The 10,647-nt window shown below is 34.3% G+C and overlaps 1 non-coding gene across 1 annotated transcript; it reads right to left on the minus strand.

Annotated features, from left to right (window-relative positions):
- Nucleotides 1-6,087: 6,087 nt before the first annotated feature.
- Nucleotides 6,088-6,273, minus strand: LOC136974050 (U2 spliceosomal RNA). Its single transcript, XR_010880585.1, has one exon. It is a non-coding gene; the product is annotated as a U2 spliceosomal RNA (small nuclear RNA).
- Between the last annotated feature and the right edge of the window lie 4,374 nt (nt 6,274-10,647).

Consider the following 10,647-nt stretch of genomic DNA (forward strand, 5'->3'; position numbering starts at 1 on the left):
CCAATCATAAATTTTAGATTTTAAATTTTTAAAATTTTTACAGATAATTTATTTTTAACAAGAACATCCAATTCGTTAGGTAAGTATGCATCAATACAATACAAACAATTTATGTAAGTATTACAATAATTAAAACTCTTAAACATCAATAAAAAATATATAAACGAATCATGTAAGTATCACAACATTTATATACTAAGTTCTTCTAACCCAATCAAAGAACTTAAATTATTAAATTTTACAGATACTCCACATTTCAGGAAAACATCGAACTCATTAGGTAAGTATACAATTAATTATGTAAGTATTACAACAATTAGAATTTTTTTAAACAATTTTTAATTTTACAGAAAAACCATACAAGACATCTAACTTATCCATCACAATTGTAAATTATCATGTAAGTATATCCTTAAAAATATAAACACCACATAAAACTTTACCAATCATCTTTAAATAGAACTATACAATCGCTTACTCGGATTCTTTCATGTGAGCCTCCATAATATTTATTTTGTTTCGTGTCATTGTTTTATAGTCACTCAAAATTTTATAAACTGCTTCCTGTTTAATTTTCTTTATAACTAAAGAGGCGGTACACCATCTCCGGTCAAAAATCAAGGCGCAGCGAGTTTTCTACAGCATTCTCTTAATCAGAGCAATCATCCAATTCAAAAAGTAAACTTTTTCGGGTGATATACGGTAATCAATTTGGTATTTAATCATGTTCCACGTAATGATCGTTTTCCACATTTTTCCCACCCATCCCCACACAGATTTTGCTATTGCACATTCATAAAACAGATGGATAATCGATTCTGGTCTACCACATCGAGGACAATTCTCGTCATTTTTTCTATGGTACATTCTTAAATATTCTCTTGTAATCACTATATTATTTAGCATCCTCCATGATATCTCAATCCATTCCTTCGGTAAACTGTGTATATTATACCAAATTCTATTCCAGTTTAAACTACTATTTCTCATATTGTCAGTAATATGTTGTTTATTAATCATTTTATATATATCACTAGGTCTAACTCTTTCAGTACCATCTACAATATCTTGATTACTCTCAATCAGATCAGCAAGTGTCTGCCTCCATCTCCTATATCTGTGTTTGTTACTTATCAAAAAAGGAAATCGTTCTGTCGTGTGTGTAAATCTCATAGCTATTGGTCCCAAGATATAACGAACAATATAGAACACCGGATGATTATTGCTTTTTAAACTATTTATTATAACAGAAAGCTGCAAGGCTCTCTCAAAGCTTTTTATATTCCATATACCCCAGCCTTCCCAATTAATACTATTTTTCATAATTTTACGGCTCATTGGTTCAAATTTTCTATTCCAGATATATAAATAAATCATTGACTCCAATTGTTTAATATCATCAGAACTCAAATCTGTCAAGTACAGCATATAAATTATTCTAGGAATCAGGACCCTATTTGCAATTATGACACATTCCAGTAAGTATAGCCAATTCTGCTTCCAAACTATTACACCCTCATTAATTCTATTTTTCATTTCCTTTAAATTATTTTCTTTCGCATTTTGTCCAAACCATACTCCCAAAATCTTTGTCTCTAACCTGTTCGAATGTACTTATTTCTCCTCTTATATCATCGACAATATTTAGAATTTTGCTTTTGTTTACATTTACCTGCATACCAGTTAGTCTACTAAACATCTCAATATGTTTCAAAATCTTCTCTAAGCTAAAACTATTTACCACAAAAAAGTTGATATCATCAGCGTGTGCAGTGAACTTAATGCCATCTCTTAAGCCTGGTATATGAACTGGGTCTATCAATTTGTCTATCTGAATGTTATATAACAAAACATTAATATATATGGTGAACAGCAGCATGGATGAGGGACATCCCTGTCGCACCCCACATCTACAGTCAATGTCATCTGATATCTTTCCATTCAGGGATATAAATGTGTTCGGAGATTTATATAAACGTTTCACAACCTCTATTTCTTGGGTGTTTAGGCCATATTTATCCAGAAAGTGCCACAAAATCTTTCTATTCACTGTATCAAAAGCTTTTCGTAAATCAATTGACAAGATTGAGAGCGGACTTTTCCATTCTATTTATAAGTCCTGGATTAGCTTCATACAAAAGAGGTTATCCTGTATAGAGCGACCATTGACTCCACCACTCTGCATTTTAACGATGTTATCCTTGAAAATTTTTTCTAACCGCTTAGAAATGATCAAACTATATATTTTATAGTCGATGTTTAACAAAGTTATTGGCCTAAAATCTTCCACACTTCGATTAATTCCATCCCGTTTACTCAGCAAAACCATTTTTCCATGGCTAAATGTGTTACCAAATTCATTAGAATTATATAAAGTACAAAATACATCACTAAAGTCCTCTCCAAAGAATCTATAAAACTCTGCACATAAGGTATCTTCTCCCGGTGCTTTCCTTGCATATAGTTCCTGAATTGCATCCTGTATTTATTCTTTAGTGAAATCTTTATTTAATATATTTTTTGTTTTATCTTTAACAGGTACTATGTTCTTACTGACTGTCTCCCATATTGAATCATCTGAATCTACATTATCAAAAAGGTAAGTATAAAATTCGTAAAATTTTTCTAGCATCTGGTCTGTTTCCTTTATAATCTCTCCATTATTATCTATTTTATCAATTTCCAAACTCTCACCTAATTTTACTTTTTTAGTAAACAATTCCTTTTCCGCTTGTCTTTTAATATTATATTTACTTATCTTATAGTTAACATAGTTTTCTTTATTCTTACTTTTTATTTCACTACTAATTTCTTGTTCTAATCGGTCAATTTTGTCTTGTCTACCCTGCAGTATGTTTTTAGTTAACTCTCTTTGTAAATTTTTTAGTTTATTAAACCTTTCCTTTTTTATTCTTTTCCAGGTTTTTTCTACTACTTGTTGAAATTGCATTTTCATGTCTTCCCACCTCTTCCAATCCATTTTATTTTCGTTTATGTCTATAATATTTTTGATTTCTCTTTTAAAATTATTATTATCTAGAATCTCCTTTGTTATTTTTATTTTATTTTTAACGATTAAATTTTCACCTAAATTTAACGTCAAATCGAGCATACCATGATCAGATAACCTTTTTCCATCGTGTTTTAATTCGTAATGTTTAATTTCTACAATTTTATTTATTCTACTTGAAACATAAATCCGATCTAACCGTTCACAAATACCTCTACTACTCCAAGTAAATCCAGCATGAAGCGGATAGAAAAAGCGGTAAGTATCTACCAAATCAAAGTCCTCAATTATTCGTTTTAAAGTATTTCTTGAACTATCCGGATGCAATACTATATTCTTATCTAGTGCTGATAATACATTATTATAGTCACCGATTATTATTAATTTCCTTCCTCCCATTAGAAAGGAAGATAACATCGTGAAAAAATCATTTCTTTCAGCAGCTCGAACAGGTGCATATACACAGGCAATCCTCATTTGATGGTTTCTAATGTTTATATCGACTGTTATTATTCTACCAACTGTATCTGTTTTGAAATCTTGCACCTTGATTGTTTTCTTAATTAACAATAGTACTCCCGTACTATTTCTCGTAGCAAATGAACTATATATATTGTAATACGTATAAATTTTTCTTAACTGTCTCAATTCAATAAAATCCTCTATATTAGTATGCTGTATACCAAGTATATCTATCTGATTAGTCAAGATTAAGTTCAAAATTTCAATTTGCTTTGTCTTTCCTTTGAACCCAGAGATGTTAATTGTCCTTACATTAATCATCTTATCCATTATCCTTTTTTGAACTGTTTCTTCTCGCTCGTTTAGTCGCAGCCAATTCCTTATTTATCCTTGCCATATCCGCCATAGAAAACGAACTATTTCGCTCTACGTTCTTACCTATACTTTGTTTCGCTTTGTTCTCTAAATTATTTATTGTCTTCTGAACAATTCCCGCATTCTCTACATTTTTTTATCTTTTGCGTTTTTTATCATCTATTTTGTCTATCTCTATTTCCTCGCTTTCCTCAGACTGACCTTGTTTAATCGTATTATCCATTTTATCTTCGTTTATTTCCATCTTTTCCGTTTGTTGTCTTTTTCTTTCTAGACTTAGTTCTCTCTTTCTTTCTAAACTTTTGTTACGTGGACCTCTTTTACAAATTTCTGCGAAAGTCAATTGGGGGCATTCCTTATCTTTATTATGTATTTTCTTACAAACATAACATGCATTGCAATCTTTTCTTAGATGTAAGGGACTCTTACATGTGTAGCACAACTTTACATTACAGTTCACTATTTCGTGGTCTCTCGAGCCACATTGTCTACATTCTTTTTGTTGTCCCATGTATGTCAGTTGTACTTTACGCCCTAATATTTCTAGAAAGTTTGGGATGTATTTTCTCGTGATCATAACCACTCTATACGTCCCTGTTCTAACATTTGTACCTGGATATAAAAACGCATCCAATCTTACAATTTTTCCATAGTTCGATAATGTTTCTGCAATTAATTCTAAATCAACTTCACTTGGTACTAATCTGACCGATACTACTACGATTTCCGTCTCTAAGCTTTCAATAACATATATAAAATTTCCTACCTTTATCTCTTGTCCAATTAATTTTATTTTATCCTCCACAGCTTTCAGACCAATCTCTACCACGCCACGTGGATGATAACAAACTTGCTTTACTCTTTCCATTTCACCAAGTCTTCCCTCCAAAGCTTTTAATAGTTCCATTGTATCAACTCGTTCCATCGTCACGATTCTAACCGATCGCACTTCTTGATAACGTTTCATTCTCTCACTCTTCTTTCTCATCAATTCCTCCTCTGTTACAGGTTCCATTACTGGTACAAACACATCCGCCGAACCTCCAGGAATTCCAGAAGAGGAATCACTCTGGTCAGCTTTATCGTGAGAAGTATCCACACCACTTGTCTCTTCCAGAGACTCTTGGGTTTCCATGGAACCGCTTGTCGATGGGAAGGCACTTCCCATCTGACGGCAAACACTCGAAGAAGCGCTCACCGGTAAGCGAGGGGAGTCCACCCGGCGGCCAGAAGCTGGGGAACGACTTGTCAATGTGCGTGGGGTGCCCATCCGACAGCCAGAAGAATGACTCGTTGACGGGACAGGGCTGTCTGTTCGACGGTCCATTGCACACCCAGTCGGCCAAGGTAAGTATTAGAGTCAGTAGAATTTTCACAGTAAAAAACAAACTCACCAACAGCCACCACTTTTTTAACAGCAGGAATGTCCGTCCAAAAGTCCAATAAATCCAAGTAAGTTCCAGACAAATACACAAAATCCAATTCGGCAAAATCTACAAAAAACAAAGTCAAAGATTAGTTACTTGACCAAATATGGTAACAAGCTCAATATTGGATCTTGGCCATGAGGCCGAGAAGCGATAAAAAACAGATCAAAAGTGCCGACGCGCCAAGTGTGGAGACGTCTTTTTCATTTCCTATGTCCTCAATTGTGACGTCATTTCGTACGGAGCAGTTTTTGCGCAGAAAATCAGGCCAGGAGGAGAATGGTGAGATGATAAAAGCTTCAGGAAGTAACTGGATAGCGCATTTAAAAGTGTAGATAGGTGCCATTTAATCCTTTCGACCATCAGTAGCCAGAGGGAGGAAAACGCCCCCGGCATTCGTCCTGGTGCGTAATCGTGGTACTGATGCAAGTCCGAGTATATAATTGTTTCCCCCTTCCGAATAAGTTCCAAGCGTGTGTATCTATTGTACGAAAACAGCCGATTCCGTTTTCGATTTTTTGCATATGGAAAATTTCGAAAAAATTGGTTTTTTCGAATTTTTTGGGAAATAATTTTTTTGCTTCCTCGTTGTTTAATGTTTATTTGTTAATCGCTGCACAGTGACTACTTGCCGCCATGTAGTATTAATTGTTCGATTCTGCCACATCAAATAAAATACAGGGAGTGTAAAAATATTTTTAATAAAAATATTTCAACTCTGTTCTTATCAGCTTGAGAAAAATTACGTTGAGAAATAATTCTTTCTCTTCTTAATTTGTGTCTGTTTCTAATTTTTCTGATTTATTTCCCCCAAAGGGGTGGGCTATCCCGAGATGTAGTGCAATACTCGGGCAACCCGTGGCTGGGAGGGAGCAAGCCCCGTTCCCCGCCTGTTTCCAAAAATCAGATGATATAAGCAAGGCCCCCGATGGGGGCCCTATCAGATATCAAGCTGATAAGAACAGATACTTTATTTGAAAGTTTGAAAAATACAATGAACTTATCACAGATTGCAGATTCTCCTCATCTCTGCTATCATGAACACTTTCAAAAACAAAGTATAAACAGGCATGGCCGTAAACAGGTTATTTACAAATTAACAAACAAGTATTAATCTTACAAAAATTTCAAACACAATTAATAAAACTAAATCAAGAAGTAAACCCGACAATTTGTTAGAAAATTATACAATAATATAAAATATCACATTTAGCATATCCAAAAAATAATAAATAAACACTTATTTAAACAATAATATAGAATAACTTCACCCTTGCCTAATAACAAATCATGCAGTAAATATAACTACATAATTTACAGTTTAACTATTTTCAAAAGTGTATACAATCAATTTCTTAATTTATAGGCAAGGTAACTATATTAAAAGTAAGTATTACAACAACAAAAAAAAATAATAATAATAATTTCAGATAAATATAAAAAACATAGTAATAACAATAATTTTTACAAATTTTCTTTTACAGAAGCAAATCATCATTAAACCAGGAGAAAATAAACTATTCTCACGGGTAAATTATACAGTATAAACATTCAATTTAAGATTATAAAAATATATATAACACAAAATAAGACTCCACAAAGAAAATGTAAATATTTACAACAAAAATGTATAAAGATCAGGTAAGTATAAAGAAAAAGCACAATAATTATAATAATTTTACAAATTTTCTTTTCCAGAAACAAATCATCAATAAACCAAAGGAGAATAAAACATTCCCACAGGTAAGTAATAAACAAATAAATAAGCATTTAATAAAAATAACACAAAAAATTTAAAACTTCACAATATAAATGTAGAAAAATATAAGTGTATAATACATTAAATAAAATTTAAAACATCAAACATATATTGTTAGTAAAACAAACATTAATTTCTAATATAACATTTACCAATCATCACGAAATAAAACATTGAAATCGCTAACTCGAATTATAGTATCTGATCAGCTATAGTTCATATTTATTTCTCTTTGCGTCATGTTACAATAATCACTAAGGACCTTATAAGTTGCCTCTTGCTTAATCTTAATTACTAACAATGTTGGGATGCACCACTTATGTTCAAAGACCAATAGACATCTAGCCTTCCATAATGCTCGTTTTATTAATGCAATCATCCAGTTCAAGAAATATCCGTTTCGTTCACTGACACAATATCCATAATGATACCTAACATTTTCCCATGTAATACGTGTTTTCCAGATTTTTGCAAGCCCGCCCCATACCGATCTAGCGATATCACAATCGTAAAAAATATGCTTAATATTTTCTAGGTTTCCACATCGCGGGCAATTAGCGTTATTCTCTATATTGAATCTCATTAAATATTCTTTAGTCATAACGACATTATTAAGGATCCTCCAAGGGATCTCTACCCACTCAGCTGGTAAATCATGAATATTCCTCCACACCGAATTCCATGGGATTTGACTAATTTGCATGTTGTTATTGACGTGTGGCTTAAAAATAATTCTATAAAGCTCAATCGGTCTGACTCTATCGTAGTTTATTATATCAGGTTTTTCTTTTAAAATTTCAGCTAAAAGTTCGCGCCATCTCTTAAAAGAACGCTTATTACTAAGTAAAAATGAAAAAATTCTATCATCATTAAAAATACGTCTGGAAATAGGTCCTAGAACGTACTGTATAACGTTAAAAACGGGGTGATTTCTTTGAAGTAAGTTATTAATTAAAATAGACAGTTGTAATGCAGTTTCAAAGCTTTTAACATCTATTACTCCCCATCCTCCCAGATTGACGCCATTTTTCATGATTTTCCTACTCAAGGGTTCAAATGTACCATTCCATATATATACATAAATCATTCTTTCGATCATTTTAGCCTCACTAGCATTTAGGTTTAAATAGTATAGGACATAAACAATTCGAGATATTATAACTCTATTAACAATCCTAACTTTTTCCGATAAGTAGAGCCAAACTTGCTTCCATTCGTTAATAGATTCACTAATTTTCTTCTTGATCTCGTTTAGGTTATTTAAATGTGAATTATGTCCAAACCATATTTCTAATATATTCATCTCTTGTACTTTAATAATATCATACATATTTCTCCCTAATTCACCAACAACTGACAGCAGTCTACTTTTACTTTGATTAATTTTCATTCCTGTTAAAAGGCTAAAAATTTGTAAATATTTAAAAATTCTCTCAAGAGTAAAATCACTTGTAATAAAAAAAGCTGACGTCATCAGCATGTGCTATGAATTTTATCCGTTCACGTGTTCCAGGTATATGTACAGCCTCAATATGATCATCTTCTTGGATACTTTCTAATAAAACATTAATGTATATTATAAATAACATCATGGATGAGGGACATCCCTGACGGACACCAATATTACAGGGAATATCTTCCGACACTAAACCATTTAAGTAGATAGCAGTATGTGGTTTTATATATAATCTTTTAATAAAATCAATTTCCTTATCATTAAAGCCATAACTATTCAAAAATTTCCACAAAATGTCCCTGTTTACTGTATCAAAGGCTTTACTGACGTCAACCGAGAGGATGGAGAGCGGGCGGTCCCAATAAGTGTATAAATCACATATTATCTTAGTACAAAATAAATTATTATGAATAGACCGATTCTTTATGCCTCCACTTTGTGTATTAACTATATTACAATCAAATATATCTTCAAGCCTCTTTGAAATAATAAAACTATAAATCTTGTAATCCAAGTTTAAAAGAGTTATTGGTCTAAAATCACGCATCGTTTTTTCCATGTTATTCTTTTTATTTATTAAAACCATCTTACCGTAACTAAAATAATTACTAAAAGCGTTAAAGTTGTATAAAGTGTACCCCTCGATGTGGGTTCCTGTCCGTGGTGAGGGGACCTCCCAGAGATGGTTTAGAAACTCTTCTTTACCATCGCTGGGATCTGAACGCCCACCCACGTGTTTGCCGTGCGTGGTGTCCCGTATGCCGGAAAGGGGGATCCTGGTAGTTGAGGGGCAACATACCGTCCCCAACACACTGCTTTGGCCCCTGCTTCGGATAAACGGGAGGCTCAAATCAGGCTCCGTTTGAGTCAATCGGCTGGTCGTTGAGTCATTGTTGACCTCGGCTTGGAGTCAACCGATCGATGCAGACCGGGCAGACACGTCAGACAAGGTGTGCTCTTCTCGACTGCATTGTGAGGGTATAGCTCCTGGGAAACCCTGGTGCGACGGTCTATGGGAGTCTCCCATGTGACGGCACCCCCCTGTTGGGCCCCATGGTGGGTGGGGTCACTAGGAGCTGAATATAAATTCTTAAATATGGATACCAAAAACCAAAAACAAGCACAGACAAAAGAAAAGACCTCCAGCCAACCTGCTTACTTAATAGTGCATGCAACTGGAGAAAAACCCCTTGCTAAGTGTTCTCCTTTTTTGATTCAAAAGCTATTTGAATCAACCATTGGGCATTTAAAAAAAACGCAAAAATTGAGGTCAGGGGATCTAGTAGAAACAGCCTCTCCTCAACAAACAGTAAAGCTTTTGTCAATGAAGACTCTTGGAGACATGGCAATTTCGGTCACACCACACGTAAGTTTGAACTCCTCACGAGGTGTGATATCTGAGTTTGACTTAATGTCTGAAGACGAATCAGACATTCAGATCGGCCTCTCAGACCAAGGTGTCACTTCCGTTCGACGCATTTCGATCCGTCGAGACGGCAAGTTGATACCCACAAAACATTTAATCCTCACGTTCAACAAGCCTACATTGCCATCCTTTGTTACAGCCGGGTATCTGCGCTGTGCAGTTCGTCCGTATATTCCAAATCCGCTGCGTTGCTTTAAATGCCAGCGATTTGGACATTCCCAGACGTCTTGCCGAGGCAAAAGCTTATGTGCACAGTGTGGAACTGAAGGTCACGACAGTACTGAATGTAAAAGTACTCCACACTGTGTGAACTGCAAAGATGCCCATCCTTCCTACTCCCGGAAATGCCCTGCATGGCAAAGAGAAAAAGAAATTCAACGGATAAAAACTGAGAAAAACATATCATATCCAGAGGCTCGTCGCATGGTCACTCCAAGTGCACCTATGCAACAAAAGACATTTGCTGCCGTGTTGAAATCTACTACGACACGTGGGGTTCAAACAGATATTTCTGTATCCCCAAGCGAATCTCTTACATGCCATGCAAGATGCTTATTGATCCCATCTACACAATCAGAAGAAAAGGAGATCACAAAGACTAAAACCTCTGTAAGTAAATCAGGGGTAACAACCAGAAATGTGGGTTCTAAAAAAGCCAGTAAGAACCCACTTAACAAACAAAGAGTGAAAGCAGCCCTCTCTAAAGTTTCAAAAAAATCAGAAGCTCAATCT

The sequence above is a fragment of the Centruroides vittatus genome, unplaced genomic scaffold, assembly GCF_030686945.1.
Source record: "Centruroides vittatus isolate TY-2023 unplaced genomic scaffold, ASM3068694v2 contig_337, whole genome shotgun sequence".
NCBI classification, from domain to species: Eukaryota; Metazoa; Arthropoda; class Arachnida; order Scorpiones; family Buthidae; genus Centruroides; species Centruroides vittatus.